Source organism: Solanum stenotomum, chromosome 3 (genome assembly GCF_019186545.1).
Source record: "Solanum stenotomum isolate F172 chromosome 3, ASM1918654v1, whole genome shotgun sequence".
Classification (NCBI taxonomy): Eukaryota; Viridiplantae; Streptophyta; class Magnoliopsida; order Solanales; family Solanaceae; genus Solanum; species Solanum stenotomum.
Genome location: NC_064284.1, coordinates 35539940 through 35562038, shown reverse-complemented (window position 1 = coordinate 35562038; position 22099 = coordinate 35539940). Strand labels below are relative to the sequence as shown.

The following is a 22099-nucleotide window of genomic DNA, read 5'->3' as shown; positions in this document are numbered from 1 at the left end:
TTCTAAAGGATAGTCTACGAGATGCATGAAGCATGATAGACTAATCGAATCTAAGAAAAAATAATCCTCAGAAAAGGGGGAGGATCAAAGAATCAATATGATCATAATAAGGAGGCAATGTGCTCTTGAAGAGCTTACGGCATAACACTTCATGAAACCTCATGAGAGGGGTACGTACCTGAAATGAAGTCATGAGATATCAATAAGTTATGTCGTATTGTGAATCATACAAAATGATATATTGTTGATGGTATCTTTGATACAATAGTGCGCAATATTGTAAAAGATTGTGAGGATATGAATTCTACGTCTATTAGAGCATGCTATCGTAGAAATAATTATCAAGTGAAAAGTGGAATGATGCATCTTGAGAAGCATAAAGCTTATTTGACTTGCAATCTAGGCACTAGAAGATGCCATTCATTTAATATTGAATGTTGTCACTTGATAAAATAGATATGAAAACATCCGATGGATTCAAAATCTAAAACATATACAAGTTTTTGAAAAACTTGTTTATAATCCTCATATATAGATTAAAGCAATCAAGAATCTTTTGTATTGTTATACAAGTTGATGACTTGAATTGAAACTCTTGAAGAGCTTTCAAAATGCAATAGATTATTTGCTTAAAGAAGTTGAACTAAGGAACTTGCAGAAATCTTTAATCTTAAAGGTATGATTCATAAAAGGAGATAGAAGGAAACATAGTTCGTCAAAGCTTTTCTACACTCATAAGCTCCCAAGAATGGCGATATCAACATGCAATAGGTTTGTTCAAGTAATAATATAGTTGATTTATCCACCAAGTCTCTACTAACTACAACTTTCAAGAAGATGGTGCACAAGCTTGGAAAACGAAGATTCTAGTCTCTAGATTAATGTTCTCATTAAGGGAGTTAATACGCAATGTACTCTTTTTCCCTCACAATGTTTTGTCCCATTGGGTTTTCCTTGTAAGGTTTTTAATGAGGCATCCATAATGCGTATTATTAGATATGTGTACTCGTTTTCATTCACTAGGTTTTTTCCCACTGAGTTTTATCTAGTAAGGGTTTAACGAGGCATAAAATCTATCAAATAGACATCCAAGGGGAGTGTTATAAACATATTTGTATTATAGTGAATGTTTATTATGTGGAGTCATTTTAGGGAGTAGTTAGGAATTCTATTGGAGACCAAGTCAGTTTTCCCCTATAAATAAATAGGTTTTTCCTTCCTTGTAAATCAGATTTGTGAATCCTGAATATACTTCAAGAGGAATAAGAAGTCTTTTCTCTTCTCCCTGCTTTATTCTTCTTCTTGTTTATATAGTTTCATAACATCCTCAATTTTTATTTAAATTTTGAAAAATAGTAAAAAATTAAAGTAACTGTAAAATTTTAATTTTTTTAAAAGCGGTAAAAACTATAATTATTTTTTCATTTTTTAAAAATAAATAATATTAGTAATTTATTATTTAATCCTGTTACATATAATTAATAATTAATAATTATTTTAAATGCCCCTTTTTTGTGGTGCTGACACGTGACACTTTTTCTCTCCTATTATATATAGATAGATAGATAAGTCATGTTAGTTTTAGGTCTCTTGTAACAAAACTAACTTTTTGTACCTATAAACTATATATACTATTAGTTGCTATGTTTTAGGACTGCAGCCTTTTATTTATTTACTGCAGTAAATTAGCTTTAGTTTTCCTCAGATAACTTCTTTACCTAGTCTCTAGGAGTTTGTTTATCTTCAACAGATGTGCTGCTGATTTTTAGGAATATGAAGTTAGTTCTTTATTATAAATGTAAGTCTTAGGCAGTGAGAAAACACTGTATTATCAAATAAATTTATCTCTTATTTCTTGTTCTTCATTGCTTTATAGTTCTAATCTTTCATTATTCTTAAGTTCTCTTTTGTTCTTTTTCTGGGTTTCCACATTAATTAACTACAATTGGTATCAGAGCATTTTATTCTTGAGGGACTTGTGTGTGTTCATTAATCTGTTTTAGTGAATTCCATGGACGGGGAAGCAAGTTTTTCTTCAATGGCACCACTAACTTTTAATGGAGAAAGTTATCAGATCTGGGCAGTCAGAATGCAAACATATCTAGAAGCTTTGGATCTCTGGGAAGCTGTAGAAGATGATTATGAGATTGTTCCCTTAACAAACAATCCCACAATCTCGCAGATTAAAAATCACAAGGAAAGGAAAACCATGAAATCAAAGGCAAAGGCATGCTTGTATACAACAGCTTCATCCACCATCTTTACTCGTATTATGTCCCTGAAGTCAGCAAAAGAGGTATGGGATTATCTCAAGACTGAGTATGAAGGAGATGAAAGAATTCGAGGGATGCAAGTGCTAAATTTAGTACGTGAGTTTGAGCTGCAAAGGATGAAGGAAAGGGAAACCATAAAGGAGTATTCTGACCGACTTCTTAATATAGCAAATCGAGTCAGATTGTTGGGTTCCACTTTTAAAGATTCAAGAATTGTTGAGAAAATCTTTGTAACAGTACCTGGAAAATTTGAGGCTACTGTTACAACCTTAGAAAATACTAAGGACTTGTCCAAAATTACACTAGCGGAGCTCTTAAGTGCTTTTCAAGCACAAGAGCAACGACGTGTAATGAGACAGAAAGGAGTTGTTGAAGGAGCCCTATTAGTTAAACATCAAGATGATGGAAGAAACAAGAAAAAGCAGAACAAGAAGATACAAGGACAAAATAGTGAGAATTTTGCTAAAAGAAAGAAGGCTAGCTATCCTCCTTGTCGGCATTGTGAAAAAAAAAGGTCACCCTCCTTTCAAATGTTAGAGGAATCCTAATGCAAAATGCAGCAAGTGCAATCAACAGGGTCATGAAGCTGTAATTTGTAAAGCCAAAATTCAGCAGCCTGAAGTTGAAGCTCAAGTTGCTAATCGAGAAGAAGATCACTTTTTTGTTGCAACTTGTGTCACATTCCTAGATTCAAATGAAAGTTGGTTAATTGATAGTGGTTGCTCTAACAACATGACATCTGATAAGATGTTGTTCAAAGAATTGTGGAACACTGAGACAAAGAAAGTTAAAATTGGAAATGGTGAGTGTCTTGCTGTGAAAGGCAAGGGCGCCATAGCCATTACCAGTGGCTCTAGAACTAAGCTTATCGCACATGTTTTATATGTTCCAGACCTTGATCGAAACCTTCTAAGTGTTGGTCAATTAATGGAGAATGGATTCAATCTGTTCTTCAAAAACAAAACTTGTGTGATAGTAGATCCATCAGGCGATGAGATATTCAAGGTCAAAATGAAGGGGACGTGTTTCCCCCTCAATCCTTTGGAAGAAGAGCAGACAGTTTTTCTTATGACAGACAACTCTATAGAAGTTTGGCATAAAAGAATGGGTCATTTTCATCATCAAGGTATGATGTTCTTGCAAAGAAAGGAACTTGTGAATGATCTACCAAGATTGCAGAATCGGTGGACAGATTGCCAAGCTTGTTTACTTGGAAAAATGAACAGGCTGCCCTTTCCCAAAACAACTTGGAGAGCATAAAAAAAGCTTCAGCTCATTCATACAGACCTGTGTGGACCTCATAGAACACCAGCTTCAAATGGTAGTCTTTACTACATTGTATTTATTGATGATCTAACAAGACTGACCTGGATTTTTTTCTTAAAATTCAAGTCTGAGGTAGCTGATGTGTTTTGGAATTTTAAGGAAAAAGTGGAAAATCAAAGTAGCTGCAAAATTTAGACTTTAAGGTCTGATAATGGGAAGGAGTACACTTCAAATCAGTTCAAATTACTCTGAGACAAAGCTGGTATAGAACATCAGCTAACAGTCCCTTATACTCCACAACAAAATGGAATTAGTGAGCGGAAAAACAGAACTATAATGGAGATGACTAGGTGCATGCTACATGAGAAACATCTACCAAAAAGGTTCTGGGCGGAGGCTGCCAGCACTACTGTTTTTTTGCAAAACAGACTTCCTTCTAGATCTGTAAAGGATAAAACACCATATGAAGCATGGTATGGTCATAAATCCTCATTGCAATTTCTCATAATTTTTGGTTGCTTGTGTTTCTCTTATATATCACAGGATAAAAGAGATAAGCTTGACAAGAAGGCAGTTCCTGGCATCTTTATAGGCTACAGTGTTTTCTCCAAAGCTTATAAGGTCTATGAACCTCAAACAGAGAAAATTGTCGTAAGTAGAGATGTCCACTTCTTTGAGGACCAGCACTGGAACTGGGAGAAGCCTGAAAACAATCCACCAGTTGATAGTCTATTAGATCCAAAAGATCTAGTTGATGATCCTCCTATTAGAGGCACGCGGTTGATCTCTGATATCTATCAGAGATGCAATACTGCAATTTGTGAGCCCGCAAGCAATGAGGAAGCAGAATGGGAAGACAAATGGGTGGCAGAAATGAAGGAGGAGATGATGATGATCTAAACAAATCAGACCTGGGTGCTTGTTGAGAAACCTCTAGACAGAAAGATTATTGGTGTAAAATAGGTCTTCAGGACAAAGCTAAATGCTAATGGTTCCATTAACAAACACAAAGCGAGGCTTGTAGTGAAAGATTACGCTCAGATCTTTGGAGTAGACTACTCAGAAAATTTTTCACCAATTGCTTGACTTGACACAATCAGATTGCTACTAGCCATTGCAGCGGAAAAAGGTTGGAGAGTTTATCAACTTGATGTTAAGTCGGCCTTTCTCAATGGTCTTCTCCAGGAGGAGATTTATGTTGAGCAACCAGATGGCTTTGTTGTCAAGGGGCAAGAAAATAAGGTTTATTTGCTACAGAAAGCTCTTTATGGTTTAAAGCAAGCACAAAGAGCTTGGTATAGCAAGATTGATGATCATTTACTCAGTTTAGGCTTCAAGAAGAGCCTATCTAAGTCTACACTTTATATTAAGTGTTCAGGTGCGGACATACTTAATATTTCTTTGTATTTTGACTATCTCTTTGTCACAGGAAGTAAGGTTTGCCTAATTGAGGACTTCAAGTTAGAAATGATGAAGGTCTTTGAAATGACAGACCTTGGACTGATGGCGTACTTTCTTGGAGTGGAGATCAAACAAAATGAAGACAATGTGTTCATTTGCCAAAAAAAATATGCTCAAGAAATCCTAAAAAAGTTTCATATGGAAGACTGCAAAGTTATGAGTACTCCAATGAACCAAAAGGAAATTTTTTCCAAAGATGATGGAACTGAAAAGGTGGATGAGGCATATTATAGAAGTCTTAGTGGCTGCTTGATGTATTTGACTGCAACTAGGCCTGATATTTTGCATGCAGTGAGTTTTTTTGTCTCAGTTCATGCATTAAGGGAACTATCAACTATGGTGTTAAGTTTCACAAAAGTCAGAAGTTTATACTTAACGGATTCTTCGATAGTGATTGGGGTGGTGCACCTGATATAAAGAGTACTTCAGGTTTCTATTTCAATCTTGGGTCAGGAGCTTTCTCTTGGTATTCTAAGAAACAAGACATAGTAGCACAATCAACAACCGAGGCAGAATATTACTGCAACAGCAGCTGTGAATCAAGCACTATGATTGAGGAAAATTATGTGTGATCTGAATATGGAGCAAAAAGAAGGGACTAAGGTTTTTATTGATAACCAAGCTGTAATTTCTATTGCTAATAATCCAGTTTTTCATTGCAAAAATGAAGCATTTCAATATTAAGTTGTTTTTCTTAAGAGACGTGCAAAAACATGGAGATGTGAAGCTTCTTTACTGCAAGAGTGATGAGCAGGTTGCTGACATTTTCACCAAGCCCCTTTCCCTCGGCAAGTTTGAGTTTTTCAGAGAAAAACTAGGAATCAACAGTTCCTAAACCAAGGAGGAGTGTTAGTTGCTATGTTTTAGGACTACAACCTTTTATTTATTTACTGCAGTAAATTAGCTTTAGTTTTCCTCAAATAACTTATTTACCTAGTCTCTAGGAGTTTGTTTATCTTCAACAGATGTGCTGCTGATTTTTAGGAACATGAAGTTAGTTCTTTATTTTAAGTGTAAGTCTTAGGCAGTGAGAAAAGACTGTATTATCAAATAAAGTTATCTCTTCTTTCTTGTTCTTCATTGTTTTATAGTTCTAATCTTTCATTATTCTTAAGTTCTCCTTTGTTCTTTTTCTAGGTTTCCACATTAATTAACTACATATACTACTACTTTCTTGAAATTTTATTTTGTTGGCTTATTTACACGTTTATACTTTTATTTTTCGAACTCCCTGAACGAAAATCCTGGATCCGCCACTGACCAGGCAATGGTTGGTTAATTGATCACATCTTATTCATGAAATAACATGGATTGATATTAGTCTGCATCCTTCAAGCAGATGTGAAGGGTGGTGATTTTTTAGTTTTGTTGCAATGGAGAAACTACAACCTAGTATCTATTGGAAACAATCTTTCTGTCTTACTTAAGGTTGTTGGGTTTAGGATCTCTTTTCCCTTCCTTCCTATGTGGATAAATAAAAGTCTTGTTTGGCATATATAAGGCTTATTAAGGTCTTATTTTTCAGAAACAAAGAGAGGAAAGAGAAATCTCGTTTTTACTTCAAGAAATTTTATGCTCAGACAGTCTGCTTCAAACAGAGTTTGCCCTTTCGTTAACCGTTGGATCGTGATCAAATTTGAACTTGGAGTTCTCAGCATCTGGTTTCTTCCAATTCAATTGTGGAGATCGGATTTGGTTGTCTTTGGCCTCTGATTTTTGGGCGTAAACATTAACTCGCTTTTGGGTGAAATCTCTCCTTTAATTCTCTAGTTTTGGGGCAATCTTGTTTTGTTGTTGCTCGTTGTTTGGCACTTGTTTTGTGGTCAATTTTTGAGAAAAATATTGTAACTCTTGGTGTTTATAGTGGAGCTTTTGGTCCCGTGGTTTTTTACTCTTCACATCGAAGGGTTTTGCATGTAAATCTTTGTGTCTTGTGTGATTGATTTATTTTTATCTTGTTGTTTTTGTTTGGTTGATATACTTGCTGTCCATTCTTCGTATTGCTTGATTTAGTTTGTCTTCTCTTGGTTCAAATTAAAAGAGAAAGTTTAGACTTGGGTATTATTCCGTTGTTATCTTGTCGGGCATTATTTGATAGTGCCTTGACTTTCCCAACAAAGGTAGGGGTAAGGTCTGCGTGCACATAACCCTCCATAGACCCCACTTGTGAATTACTTTGGATATGTTGTCGATTTAGAAGACATCTTGATTCTTTTTGATAATATAGCAGTAGCCAGAGGACCTGAAGCAGCTAGCTAGTATTGTGTATGGTGTTATTCTTCAATTAAATACTACTGCTTTTTCATTAGCAGGAACTTAACAAGGATATTCAGCTCAAAAACATGCTCTAGTGGCTTCGAAGAACTTGAAACTTTTGATGAGAGGAGGAAAAGAAATCAAACTTGCAATGTACGAGCCTCATTCATCGCCTAAGATCATCGTTTCGTTAGGAAGGCAAGATGCAGTGGCTCAATTTTCATTCACAATGATCATTGGATTAGTCCCCGGGATGATCAAGTCTAAGGATTTATACGTTGGGAAAACGAGGAAGAAAATGGGGTTCAACCTAAGTAATATATTTTGTTTCATTCTGAAATTTAAGATCATTTTGAGTGTTAGAAAATGGTGCCATTTCATGGCCCAAATTTGAGTTCTACTTACATTTTGTTGTGCATAGGAGTTCAATGGCTAAATATATTTTTTAGTTGTTTAGTTAACGAGTGTAGGATTTAGTATTCTTTCTTTCTTTTGGCTTGTTATTTGGGTTTTTTTTTCAAAAATAATTGCACCTACATAGTTATAATTTTTAGTTTACACTTGTATACCCAATATAACTGATACCTTAATTAGAACTTCCGAGCATGAGCCGTGGATAGAAAAAATCATGTCGGGAGCGTCACCCTTTGAATTGTGCAAATTCAAATTTGGTCGAACTCCAATGTGGATATCGAACACTGAATGAGAAAACAATATATCCACTATAAAAATATATAACACGTTGCTAACTACGAAAATAATATATCCAACTTCAGTTGCAATTGTTGTTCAAAATCATCTAATCAAATCTCCATTTATGTCTTCCAATTTTATACAGACAATCTCTTTAGACTATTCCAACAAATCTAAACTACACTTCAAATTTCTCACACACACCCATAAAAAAAAGACGATTTAAAATTCAAATCCACTTCTTCGAGCATATTCAACCATCGCAAGTTATGTCTCTAATTTGATTTTCTGTACACAAATCTTACAAAATCAGTACTCTAACCACTCGTTGAGTCCCAAACATATTTACAAATCGAGTTTGTCAACTTACAAAAGAGGCTTGCACCGGAAACATGAAACAGTATCAACGGTACAATGATTTTAATCGCCCTTAATTCTTTGATAGCCCCATCTCAAAGACTTGCCTATAATAGTAGACCTGAGTTCACTGTGGACGACATAATAGCTTTAGCGGGAAGAACAAAAAGAATAAAAAAGAACTAGCGACAGATGTAAAAATTGCAGCAGCACCTTAGAAGCACTTCCTGTGGACAATGGATGGACCAAACTTGTCGTACTCGCCCTTCAAAATCCACATCTGATTAAGCACAGAACATGTTTAAGTTAGCAACAACACAGCTCAAAATGCAGTTTAAAATTGCAAGAGAAGATTTTTAAAATAAAGGCTTGCCTGCTGGAAGGTGCTAAGTGATACGAGGATGGATCCTCCAATCACTGTCTGCTGGGAGCGAAGACAATGGTTTCCTTACTCATACGATAAACACCCAGCAAATGTATATCTGAAGCCCTTATATCAAGCATTGCCCTGTGTAGTTGTCTGGGAGCTATGCGAAAGAAAAAAGATGTTTAGCTTTTTTGTCTGCCTCCTTCACCTATCAAAGATTCTGTTAATATTGCAGATGGAACTTGGCCATATCTGGTGTCCAAAAAATATGCAATTATATAACGCACAACATTAGCTGCAAGTCTGTAAAATCAAGTTGACATAGACACACTTTATCCCTGTTATAAGATAAAATTTTAAAAATATGTAAATAAAGCATCACAATTAGGAGCTGCATGAAACATTTCTAAACAGGAAAAATAGAAATTAATACCTCAGACAAAGTCTCAACGGTGATCCATATCAAAATTAATACCATCGAAATTTTCTATCATTATCGCAACTTTGTATTCTTAAAAAAGAAAATACCCATATCATTCGACGTTTTTCCTTTTCAATGTTAGACCAGACATATGCATAATCTTGGGTCAGAAATTAATTCAGTCAAATATGAATTAGGCGATAACAACTTAGCAAACACTTCCTACAGGCATTTTACAATTTCTCATCTTCTATAGAAGCGAGGCATGCATGTATTATTACTCTAAAACTAAAGATAGAAGAAGATAAGCAGAAAAATAAAAATTTGGATCATCAGATGCCAATAATATGTTTGACAACTTTCGAACAATGAAAACAATATTTTCAAAAGCAATTTCCCACTTTAAGTAACTGAAACATGAGTAAATCATTATTTTGTTATCTAACCTTGAATTCATCCCAAGTGGGATATACTTCCTTCATTTTCTGCTAGCTCTGAGATGTCAATCGAGGTTGAGTAGCGAACATAATTTGAAGGAAACTTCATAATCTCCACAGTTCTCTGAATATCAAAACCAAAAAACTGATGTAATATTTGGATCTTTGAATATGAACAAAAAAAATTGATGTAATAATGCAGTCGCATCAAACTTGAAATCAATGTGGTACAACATGGCGTAAAATAATGGAAGCAGATAGTCAAAGTCGTTTTCAATATCTTTAAATTTGAAGCTTGATGTAACTCTTATCAAGGTGTTGGCTACCTGATTGAGAAAATGAGGCTGCATTTCTTGGACCCTTTTATCTCTGTAGAAGAGATAAAAAATGAGGAACAACTTTCATGATGGCGAATAATGTTCCAGTCTGCACGATTTGGTCAGTAGCTGGTTTGAGCAGTAGATGTTCCACCCTGCTCAACAAGATCTTAAAAAAAGAAAAGAATAAACAAAAAAGCAAAGTGAAGTAAACAGAAATAAAAGGCTTCTGAGGGAAAAGAATAACTTACATCAGTTGGAGAGCATTTGTTTTAATCATCACAGGCATTCCTTATCGATGTCTATGATGGGAAATTGAGCAATATTTGGCCAGTATTCCCCCTTGTCAAATTCTAGTAGTGGTCTGAGCAATGGGCAGTCGTGAATAGATAGTTTAGAGAAGGAAGAGGGCATCCCTTTAACTAGAAGGGATTGGAGCTTAGGGCAATCGATGATGGTCAGCTCAGAGAGGGAGGAGGGCAGCGTTGATTCGGAAAGTAATTGGAGATTATGGCAACGGGAGATCTCCAGTTGGGAGAGGGAGGAAGGCAGTACTGATTTGGAAAGTGATTGGAGATTAGGGCAATTAATGATGTGTAGACATCGAAGCGAAGTGAGGTGCCAAAGACCTAGTGAATGGAGCTCATGATGGCCACTAAAATGTAGCATAGAAAGAGAGGTGAGGCTTTTGAGAACTTGGTTGCTTAATGTTTTCAGATCGTATATGATAAGTGTTTGAAGAGAGGAAGGCAACTCCCAATTCTCACCAGCAAGAATCTCTTCGTCACTGCCATCATGATAGATCACTAACTTTGTGAGACAGGGGAATCTCTGTAAACGCCACTCCTTTCGGCCATTCACCAGTTTCATGCAATGGAAGATCGAAAGGAATTGTAAATTGAAGGGCAATCCTCCTTGAGGAAAGGACTCTATTTCTGGACAATCAGACAGATCCAGTTCCTTAAGAGATGGAAGGAGTTCCTGCATACGTTCTGGCAGCCACTTCAGCTTACAACAGTGCTCAATATCCAGTGACATCATCTGGGTCCCCCCACATGCCGCCGAAAGTTTTTCAACTTTCTTACAACTCCCAATAAAGAGAGTTTCAGTGGCAGTAGGAATCAAAAACCTACTAAGGTTGTGGCAATCCTGTACCCACAATTTGCGTACTCTTGGGAGAAACTCAGGTGATATATCATCTATACAATCACATTTTCGCAGTGTCAATTTCTCGAGAAACATACTCATCTCACCAACTGGCTGCTCCAATTTCAATTTCCGGCAATCAGATATTCTTATTGTCTTCAAGGTAGTGGGCAGTATGCTAAAAGGAAAGGAGGTAAGAGAGTTACAATCACTAATATCTAATTCCTCAATCTCCTTCCTTCATCCCCTCATAAACAACTCCAACCTTAGGAGAACCAATTACTTCAAAACCTTTTAAACTTGAAAGTTGGATGCGTGTCTTCAAACTGAGTTTAGGGCAATTATCAATTAAAAGGACCTTAAGTATAGGGAACTCCCCATTTCTTAGTACGTACCATTGCCTCCACTCCGGCATATCTGCAAATAGAAGCCCCTCAAGAGAGTTAAAAGGCTTTTTGGAGGATGAACTGCCATAGAAGTCTTGCATCGCCTCTGTTATTCCATGCATCCCTCTAATGCAAAGGATTTTCAAACAAGGGAGTTGGTTGTCCTAGTGCTGGCAAGGAATAACAGTCCTTGCAGTTGCTAAGAGACAATTGTATTATCTTAAGAAACAAAACATCAGCTAGCCAATTTGGAAATTTTGTCCCTCTATATCCGGTGATTTCGACTTCTTTTATGTTTTTATGTGGGCATAGTTCATCAAGTATGTCTCTTTCTGTTTGTGAATTGTCAGCAATACTACTTTCACTCCACTCCAAAGATAACTTCTCAACATGATTCTTCTCCCTCATCTTTGCCTTCACAGCTTCCGTTCTATCAACCACATTTTGCAACTCTACAATCGATAGAGATCCATACAAATTCTGTGCTTCACCCAAATCTTCCATTCTCGAACCACCTAGAAGAAACTTGGCTCCCATTAGCACTTGGAGGCTTTTCAACTTGCTCAGATGTAGGGGCATCTTCAAGCAACAAGTGTTGCTTATGTCAAGATGACGCAAGTTAATCAACTTCTCCATCTGCAGCGGTAGCTCCTCAAGAAAATCACAATCTGACAGGAGAAGTGTCTCCAAGTTATACAATGCACATATGGAATCTGGCAACTTTTAAATCTTTGTCTGAGAAAGGTCCAAATATCTGAGGAGCTTTAATTTGATAAACAAGTCATTTGGCAACTCCTTAATATGGTAATGAGACAATGATNTTACAATGCACATATGAAATCTGGCAACTTTTAAATCTTTGTCTGAGAAAGGTCCAAATATCTGAGGAGCTTTAATTTGATAAACAAGTCATTTGGCAACTCCTTAATATGGTAATGAGACAATGATAGTACCCTCAAGGATCTTAGTCCTGGCAGTATGTTATGCAACACCCTCTTGCTTAGCTTAAATGGGTAATGGAACTGGATATTGAGTGGAAGCAATGTCCTCAGCTGCTCTGATTTAAAGAGTGATTTCAATTTCTCAAAGTCACCATCTCCTCCTATTGAATAGGACATGTGCCGACATTGTTCCAACATATGTGATCCTTTGTTCTCTTCCAACCTTATACAAAGATTTGAAGATGCAATTTGGGCCAAATCATTGACAAGGTCATGCATTAAGAATTTCTCTACGTCTTGTTCAGAAGGCTCCGAGACCATTTCAAACAGCGATCTTGATCTCAGCTCGAGAAAGTATTGGTTACCTGAATGAAACTGCTGTACCAGACCATTAGCAATCCACATGTAAATAACTTGGTCTTTGCAAAATTGATAATCTTTGGGATATATTGCACAATAAGCAAAACATTGCTTCAAACGTGCAGGAAGATCATTGTAGCTCAACATCAACGCTGGTAATATACCATTCGAACAACTTGGCAGCTCCCATATTTCACTCCTTAAAATGTCTCTCCACTCATCCACCTTTGATTTACAGCATAAAATACCAGCAAGTGCTTTTAGAGCTAAAGGCAACCCTTTGCACCTGTGTGCAATTTGTTTTCCAATCTCTTCAAGTTCTAGATGTTCTTTAGGATCCCTGTTTTCTAGTGAATGTCATTTGAATAGATCCCAAGAGACTTCATCAGACAGAGTCCCCACGTTGATTGCCCCACTACCCATCATCAAGGCAACACTCTCTTTACGTGTTGTCACAATGATCTTACTTCCTATATCTCCTTGTACAAAAACATTTCTCAAGTCATCCCACTCAAGATAGTTATCATTCCACACGTCATCAAGGACAACAAGAAACCTTTTTCCATTTAGCCTTTCCTTCAATTTGACTTGTAGCTGATTAAGATTGTGATCAACCTTCAAGGCAGTTGAGCCAATTTCTTGAAGTAACCCTTTTGTTATTCTGAAAGCATCATATGCCTCAGAAACACAAAACCAAGCTTTCAAACCAAAATGTTTCTGCACTCTCTCATCATTGTAAACCTCTTTAGCAAGTGTTGTCTTACCCACACCGCCCATTCCAACAATAGGAACTACAGCCAGATTTTTTCCCTTTGTATCCTTAGACAATAAACGGCCAATCAAATTCTCTATTTCATTCTGCCTTCCAAAGATACCAGTATCATCAACCAAAGAAGTTGAAGGTGTTCTAGTTTCTTGTTTCGTCGAACTAAAATGCTCCTTTAAGCCAAGGCGACCAATTTGCTTTTCCAACCCCTCCAATTTTTTAATAGTGTCTTCCAACTTCTTCTTTATGTTAAGAAAGAAATCATCACTCAAGGACAGGTTAAGGTCGCTTACTTGCTGGTTGCTTGTTTCTGCAAGATTTTGAACCTGACCTTCCACTTTAAGCCTCAAAGCTTCATAATTTACTTCTTCTATCAAGTTTTCAGCACCGTCCACAGCACTCTGAAGCTTATTTAACCACTGGCTCACAAATTGATTTGATGCTTTCTTATTCTCTGCATCACTTAGCACAATTTGAAGACCAAGCAAAATGTCCCCCAGCTTCTCAAAGAGCTGAACATCATCCGTATGCATCTGAAACATGTTGAGCAGATCGCCCTGAGGAGCAAGTCTATCAAAGAGAACATTCAAAGCTGAAGAGAGAAAGGCACCACCAACTGCTAAGCCAATCTCCATTTCTGATATCTGCAAATCAAAACAAGGAGAATACAAAATGATTCTTTAAGAATTTTGACAAGATATATCTTCAAATAGTCTCTGTTAAGAGCTTTATTTTACCTGGAATGCTAACTGCTAAGAGTAATTTGCAAACAAGAATGACCTGTGATTTCTCTCAAACTCTCTCTTTTGCTAGTGCTCTTACTAGTAATTGGTACAACCGTGTTTGCAAACTGTCCTTTTTCCAATAGAGTCTGGTTTTTCATTACTTTTTCACTTCAATAACTGAAGCAAGATAATAAGGGTGGTTGTAGAAAGGGCCCCCAAGTAATAAATTTCTACACACCTCATTATTAACGTGCTAAAAGGGACTATCATATCATGAATATGTTAATGCAAAGGTAAATTTGTCTTCGTGTGACTTATAGGTCACACAAGTTTGAGCCGTGAAGGCTAATACTAATTTTGGTATTAGGTTAGGTTGTATACATCACACTCCTTGAGATATGACCTTTTCCCAAACTATACTAACGCGGAATACTTTGTACACCTAACTCTTCTTGCCCTATCCTCTGTGTATTGAAGCACAATGTTTTTAGTGACAAGTTCCTTGAAGAAGCAAATTAGATTCAACAAAATAAATTTGTTAAAATTTTTATACTTTTTCGGTTTCAATTTAAGTGTGGTACTTATCTTTTTGACATGTCTCAAAAAGATGTTTCTTTCTTATATTTAGTAGGTGTTTGGTCATACGATACTATATCACGATATGGAATCATGAGATGGAATCAGCGTTTGGACATGCGATTTTATGTTGATTTTATCTCATGATTCTATATCATGAGATGTGATTCCATATTCTCCAAAAACCATGATATGGGAATTCCATATCATGATTTGAGATATTTTTAATACAAAATTGATCCACAACTTTATTTTGTTAAAACAACCCCACATTCATATGTAAATAAAATTTATAATCACATCATTACTTTTTAAAATTTATTATTCTCACCGACATAAAATAGTTGTCGAGGCAATTAGCAAGATGGCACCAACATTTATACAATCAAAAAATATGGCAGGTGTACATTCCAAAATTCGACATAATACTCGATTTTGGCCTTGGTTTAAGGTAAAATTTCAAACACATTAATAAATTTATTTTATGGCATTAATAAGTGCATATTTATATTTTATGTGTAAGTTATTATTATTTAGTTACATACTCACTATCGACTTTGTTTAAAGAGATATTATTTATTTTATGGCTTTGCATTGTCTTGGAAGCATTATTTTATTACTCTTACAAATATTATTTTTATGAAGCGCATTCTATAATGCTTCCAATTTATTTTATGTTCACTAAACTAATATTGATGTATTTTTTATTGGTAGGATTGTGTTGGTGCGACTGATGGAACATATATAGAAGGGGAGGTTCCTAAAGCAGTGCAACAAACATATCATAATCGCAAATAAAGAACATCACAAAATGTCTTTGTGCTTGTGATTTTGATATGCGATTACTTTTGTTGTTGCTGGTTGGGAAGGTACTGCACATGACAGTAAAGTACTTGAGAATGCACTTGTTGGACCAATGTCACAATTTCCATTTCCGACACAAGAATACTTTAAATTACATCCTTAGAATAAATATTATTTATGTACACAAAGTTGTCTCATTTATGTCAAATATGCTTTTAGTAATTCTTTATAAAAGGTTTGTTGGTAGATAAATATTATGTTGGTGATGCTAGATTTCAAAACACAAAAGAATTTTTAGCTCCATAGAAAGGACTACGCTATCATTTGCAAGATTACAGAGGAAGTGAAAGAGAGCCAAAATATGTCAAAGAACTGTTTAATTATAGGCATTCATCTCTGCACAATGTGATTGAACGGACTTTTCAAGCTTGGAAAAATAGATTTAGAATATTGAAACTAGGGATGAACTATTATGATATTAGTACACAAGCGAAAATTGCCATAGGTTGTGCAGTGTTACATAATTATTTGCGAGAAGACCAAAGGACTAATGAAATACTTATGGTCTATGAGCATGAAAATATAGTTGTGGATGATATTGACCAACAAACGGCTCAAAGTAACAATGTTGGTTCGTCTTCTCAATCACATGATCGAGAAATGCAAGTTCAACGTGAGAAAATTGTATGTATTATGTGGGAGGATTATATTAATGACTAGTACACTACAATTTATGTTCAATTCTTTTTATTGAATTAAAGTTAGACGAAACAATTACTTAAGTGGAGAAAATATAATTTTGTAATAATTTATTATGCGATTTTATAAATTTTTGTTTATTTGGTAAGATAGAATAAACAATTGGGGCTATTTTAATAATTTTACAACTTATAGGATTCTTATGTTTATGGGAAAATATACAACACAAAATTTTCATATCTCATGTCCAAACAAAACTTCAATTTCATCTCATAATTCCATATTATGATATCATATCATGATACCATATCGCATGGCCAAACGGCTCCTTAGTATGTCTTTCAATTACTAAATTCCACCTTGCAAAATTTAAGATCATAAAATTTAAAAAACTACACATATATTTAATTTAAGTCCATAAAATTTGAAAGTCTCATTTTATTTTATAAACTTCGTGCTCAAGTAAACTAAGACACTTACATTGAAACACAGTGAATACATCAATTCTACAATCATATGTTCTATTCTCTGCATTGACTATTAAGTTATTATTAAGTAGTGGAAAAAGGACTAAAGCTTGGGACAAGACAACTCAAGTTGTGCAAAAAGTAATTTATAAAATTCAATTGTCACCAATCAATCTTACATGTCTTCACTATACACCCAAACTTAATAAAAATCAATGAAAAGCAGGGATGAAAATGGAGTGTAGTAGGTGCAGGCCGGGTTGAGGCAGGTTTGGACTTATGCGGTTGAGGGATGGGGTGGGTTATAATAGTCATAAAAAAATTCTTCTACACAACCACAAGACCAAAAAATAAACCATGACGTTAACATTACGGAATATTAGCACAACCTCAAAGACCAGACAAAGTCATCCTCGGCTTCTGAACATGCACCACATCTGCAAAGCAAAATAAAGAACTACAAAAGAGTTTTAAGAAATTAACTTGAGAAGATAAATGTTTCTATCTTCAATTATTAAAGGAACTTTACTTTACCTGTTGATGCTAATTATGGGTCGTTTGGTAGTTGGTTTGGAAATAAATTATGTAAGTGTTAAAGTTTGTATAAGTAATCAGAGGCGAACCCAAGATTTGAAGATTGGGGTGCACCATTAACTTTTAGTTTTTTGGTTATTGAAGGCAAAAAATAGAAAAAAAAAATAATGCCCGTGTTAGATTCACCTAGATGAATTTTTGGTTCTTGAAGTGCACAATTATTTATATAACTACTTAAGGTATCTATACATATACATATATTTTGTTTCGAAAAGTTACCGGGTACACATGCACCCTCACAGATCAATGTAGGTTCGCCTCTGTAAGTATTAACATATTTGTTAGTTGGTTAAGAGGTAAGTTATTCATGTATAAAATTAATTAATACGGTATTTGGGTTACAATTTAGAAATTCACATAACCAATACATGTATAAATTAATATGAGGGAAACTATATATATTATTTTATGCAAAATAAAAGATGAAATAAATAATACATAAATAAGTAAATAATGGATAAAATAATACATAGATTATGTTATAACTAATTAAAGAAAAAAGTAAAATTGTCTTTATTTCCCTTTTTCAAAAATTAAGATTTTTCACCCAACAAGAAGATAAAGACTATTCATTATTTTCGCAATTCAATAATTGAAGCAAGAGGGATAGGGTTCTTAATTAGGGGGACTCAAAAATAAAAGAGTTGAAATGATAAATCTCTACGCAACTCATTATAGTGCTAAAAGAAACGTACCATATCATAAACATGTTTACTTTACCTTCTTGAAAAGTTCTTTTTATTATTTAAAAAAAAAATAGAAATCATTCTTGAAAATATTATTGCTGAATTTTGAATTAAACATAATTGAATTTCTTATTTGAATGATAAATTTACATTCTAATAAAAGATGAAATAAGTAATACATGAATAAGTAAACCATGCATAATAAATCCCTACATAAAATAATATATAGATTTCATCATAACTAATTCATGTATTATTAATACATGCATAGTTCTGATCAGGTATCAAACGATTCCTTTAAGTTATATACATTATATAATTCCAAAATTGATCTCATCAAATAAATTAAAACTTAAATTCATAGAAAAAAGATAAACGAAAAGAGTTTAATTTGGTATATATATAAGCAAAATGAGTTGCATATTAAGACATCTTCATGAATTAAAATCATTTTTTTCTCCTTTCTCTTTTTGTAGCATTTTTTTTTCTTCTAATAAAAGTTACTACTCTTTAATTAATTTCTCCTATAATACTTTTTTCTCTATAGAAAATTATTGATATTATTGTAGCATGCCTTTTTAATTAGCATGTCTTTTTAATTATTATTTTCAATAGCAAATTACTGTAAAAAATTTTATTTTCAAGGAAGCAAAATTGAAATAGAACTTTTTTTAGTACTCACTGACAAAATTATTCTGCACCTTTTTCAACATTATGAATTGTCAAAACCGTTTTCTTATTTTTTATTTTTAAAATCATTTGGATTAACTAAAAAATAATATGGAATCACGTGTCTTTTCATTTTTTAATATTCCTATTTTCAATAAGTGAGGAAACGGAATCCTAAAACTAATGGGTAAAATAAATTTAGAACCCTAATTACCTTATATTACTATATTTAATATTTATATTTTATAAAATAAAAATAATGAGAAAAGATATGAGTAGAATTATGTATCAGTGTAAAAAAAAAATATCCACCAACGGTCTCTTTCATTTTTCAATTTAACTTGAAAGGCTTTGGGAAAAAAACAATTAAATAGGGAAGAATAAAGTTGACAAATGATAATAACGCGGGGTGGGTGAAACAATAAATTGTGCTATGTGAAGCTGGACAGCTTAAAATCCTTACAAGTTTACTCCACAACTAGGGGTGTATCAAATCGTAAAGTCAAATCGAATCGACCAACCAAATCAAACTGGAAAAAAAAATCGATTTGTGGTTTGGTTTGGCGGTTGAAAAAAAAAACGACCACTCTTGGTTTGGTTTGGTTTGGTATTAAAAGGAAAAAAAAGTCAAATCGAACCCAAACCAAACCGACGTAATATATATATAAAATTTTATTTTATTTATAGATAAAAAATATTATTTATAATCTACTTTGTTAATACATTTTTAGTTAGTTTATAGTTTTCAATATTTATATATTTTATTTCAAATTTGGGCTTGTAAAATTTTATAATATTATATATATAATTTTATTATATTTATAGATAAAAAATATTATTTATAATTTACATTGTTAATATATTTTTAGTTAGTTTATAGTTTTATGTTTATATATTTTATTTCAAATTTGGGCTTGTAAAATTTTGTAAATATTATATATATAATTTTATTTTATTTATAGATAAAAAAATATTATTTATAATCTACTTTGTTAATATATTTTTAGTTAGTTTATAGTTTTCAATGTTTATATATTTTATTTCAATTTTGGGCTTGTAAAATTTGTAAATATTTTATTTTATATTACGATTCGAAGTTACAATTATTTTGTCATAGTTTTTCAAATTCAATGTTAACACTTTACTTTTTAAATATTTCATTTTGTATTCAGTTTGACTGTATCCTTTAATCTTATTAATTTAACATAATGAACGTTGATATTTCAAAAAATAATATTTTGTACTCATGTGAATTTTACCATGTTTACGAAAATTTCTATTCATTTAACATTTCTTAAGTTTAGCTTATCACACATGTAAGTGAAAATATATTTGATCTCTTTTTCAAACACTGTATGGTTGTAAAAAATCGAAAAATCAAAAAAAAAAACTCGAAAGAACCGACTAAAACCGAAATAAAAAAAATCTACTTTGCGTGGTTTGATTTGGTTGCGTGGAAGAAGGAAAATCATCAACCAGGCCACCTCAATTTAATGGTTAGTTCTATAGTTGGTGGAAAACAAGAATGGATGACTTTTTGATGGCTGAAGATAGTGAGTTATGGGATATATTCCTTGACGGTCCTTACATTCCCATGATGGTTGCGAAGGACGGAGAAGTCACAAAAGATGTTCCCAAAACTTGACAACAGTATTATGAGGCTGACCAGAAGAAGATTGAGAAGAACTACAATGCTGAAAAGTTATTAGTCTGTGGAATTGGTGCTGAGGAATACAATTGAATCTCGGCTTGTGAATCAACCAATGAGATTTGGGATTGTTTGAAAATAGCTCATGAAGGGACGGAGCAAGTGAAAGAGTCAAAGGTAGACATGTTGACTACCCAGTATGAGAACTTCACTATGAAAGAAGGAGAAACTATTCATGACATGCATACAAGATTCACCTCCATTACTAATGAGTTACGTTGTTTGGGAGAACCTATTCACCCAAGTAAATAGGTTAGGAAGATCTTTCAAATCCTTCCTGAGTCTTGGGCAAGCAAGGTTGATGCTATTATTGAAGCCAAGGACCTGAAGGTGCTAACGATGGATGCCCTAATTGAAAACCTTCAAACGCATGAAATGAACATAAATCAAGAAGCGTCAAAGAAGGAGGTGAAGAAAGACAAGTGTCTAGCTCTTAAAGTGACGTTAGGTGAAACCTCTGATGAAGAGAGGACATGGCCTACCTCACTAGGAGATTTCAGAAAATAGTGAGGAAGCATGAAGGTTTTCGAAAAGAAGGGAACTCCAGCAGGGCTGCAAATGTAAGTGCCCTGTGTCACAAATGTGGAAAGGCAGGGGACTTCATCAGAGTGCCCTGTGCACAAGGCAGAACACAAAGAATATCCAAGGCCTGGAGGAGATAAATACAAGAGAAGGGACCCAATCCGTAATAGGAAAGAGAGAAAAACTACAGTTGACTATGTTGTGAAGAAAGCTCTTGCTGTCTGGGGTGATTTCTCAAGTGAATCAGAAGAGTCAGAACATCATGAAGATGCATCCATGCTTAATGTTAAAGATGATGAAGATGGGCTTGATGTCATGTTTGCCTTCATGGCAAAATCTGACGATGAAGAAGCTGAGGAAGAGGTAACCCTTTCTGACCTTAAATAAAGCTTGAATGTTTACTCTGTTAGAAAGTTGATGAATCTTGTTGTTGTGTTGATTGAATCTATTACAGAGTTAACAACTGAAAAGGACTCGATGAACAATAGCCAAGATATTTTTCATGAGCAAAATTTAGCCTTGGTTGATCATATGTCTATTGTGGAGGAACAACTGATAGTTCTGGAGACTGAAAATCTAGAACTCAAAGAAAAACTAAAGACACTGAGTGAGAAATGTGTCAGAGGAAAGGGAGAGGCTAGCATCTTGAAAATCGAGCTAGAAAATAGCTTGAATACTGCTGAAACAAAACTTGCATTAGCTTTGGAGAGAAATGATCAGTTGGAGAGGGAGCTGGTGCGTCTCAAAGAAGAACTAAAAAAATCTCTCAAATGGACTAATTCTTCAAAATTGCTCTCCAATCTTACCAGTCAGGGTCAAAATAATGGAAAGGGTTTAGGAAGCTTGAACATAAGTCCTCCCTACAATCCACATAGCAAGTATGTGTCTGTGTCTGACAATCTGTTGTGTTTTCATTATGATCGCAATGGTCATTTGAAGAAGGATTGTGTAGTCCGGAAAAGTTCTCAAAAGAAACTTTTAGTCTATTCTAGACAGAAATTCACACAGAACAAGGGACCTTCTCCCATTTCAAGATCCTCTAACATGAGAAAGACTATTCTGCCTCATTGGACAAGAAGCTCTCTTATTATGCCTCTATTTGCTTATTGGGAACTCAGACTGAAATGAATTCCCAAGTCAAACAAGTAATCTTTATTGTAGGGGAGTGGTTGAAGTAGCAGTCAGTACTGGTTCATAGATAG

At 34.3% G+C, this 22099-nt stretch overlaps 1 pseudogene; it reads right to left on the bottom strand.

The window, feature by feature from the left end:
• Positions 1-10127: 10127 nt before the first annotated feature.
• Positions 10128-14082, bottom strand: LOC125857429 (putative disease resistance RPP13-like protein 1; annotated as a pseudogene).
• Between the last annotated feature and the right edge of the window lie 8017 nt (positions 14083-22099).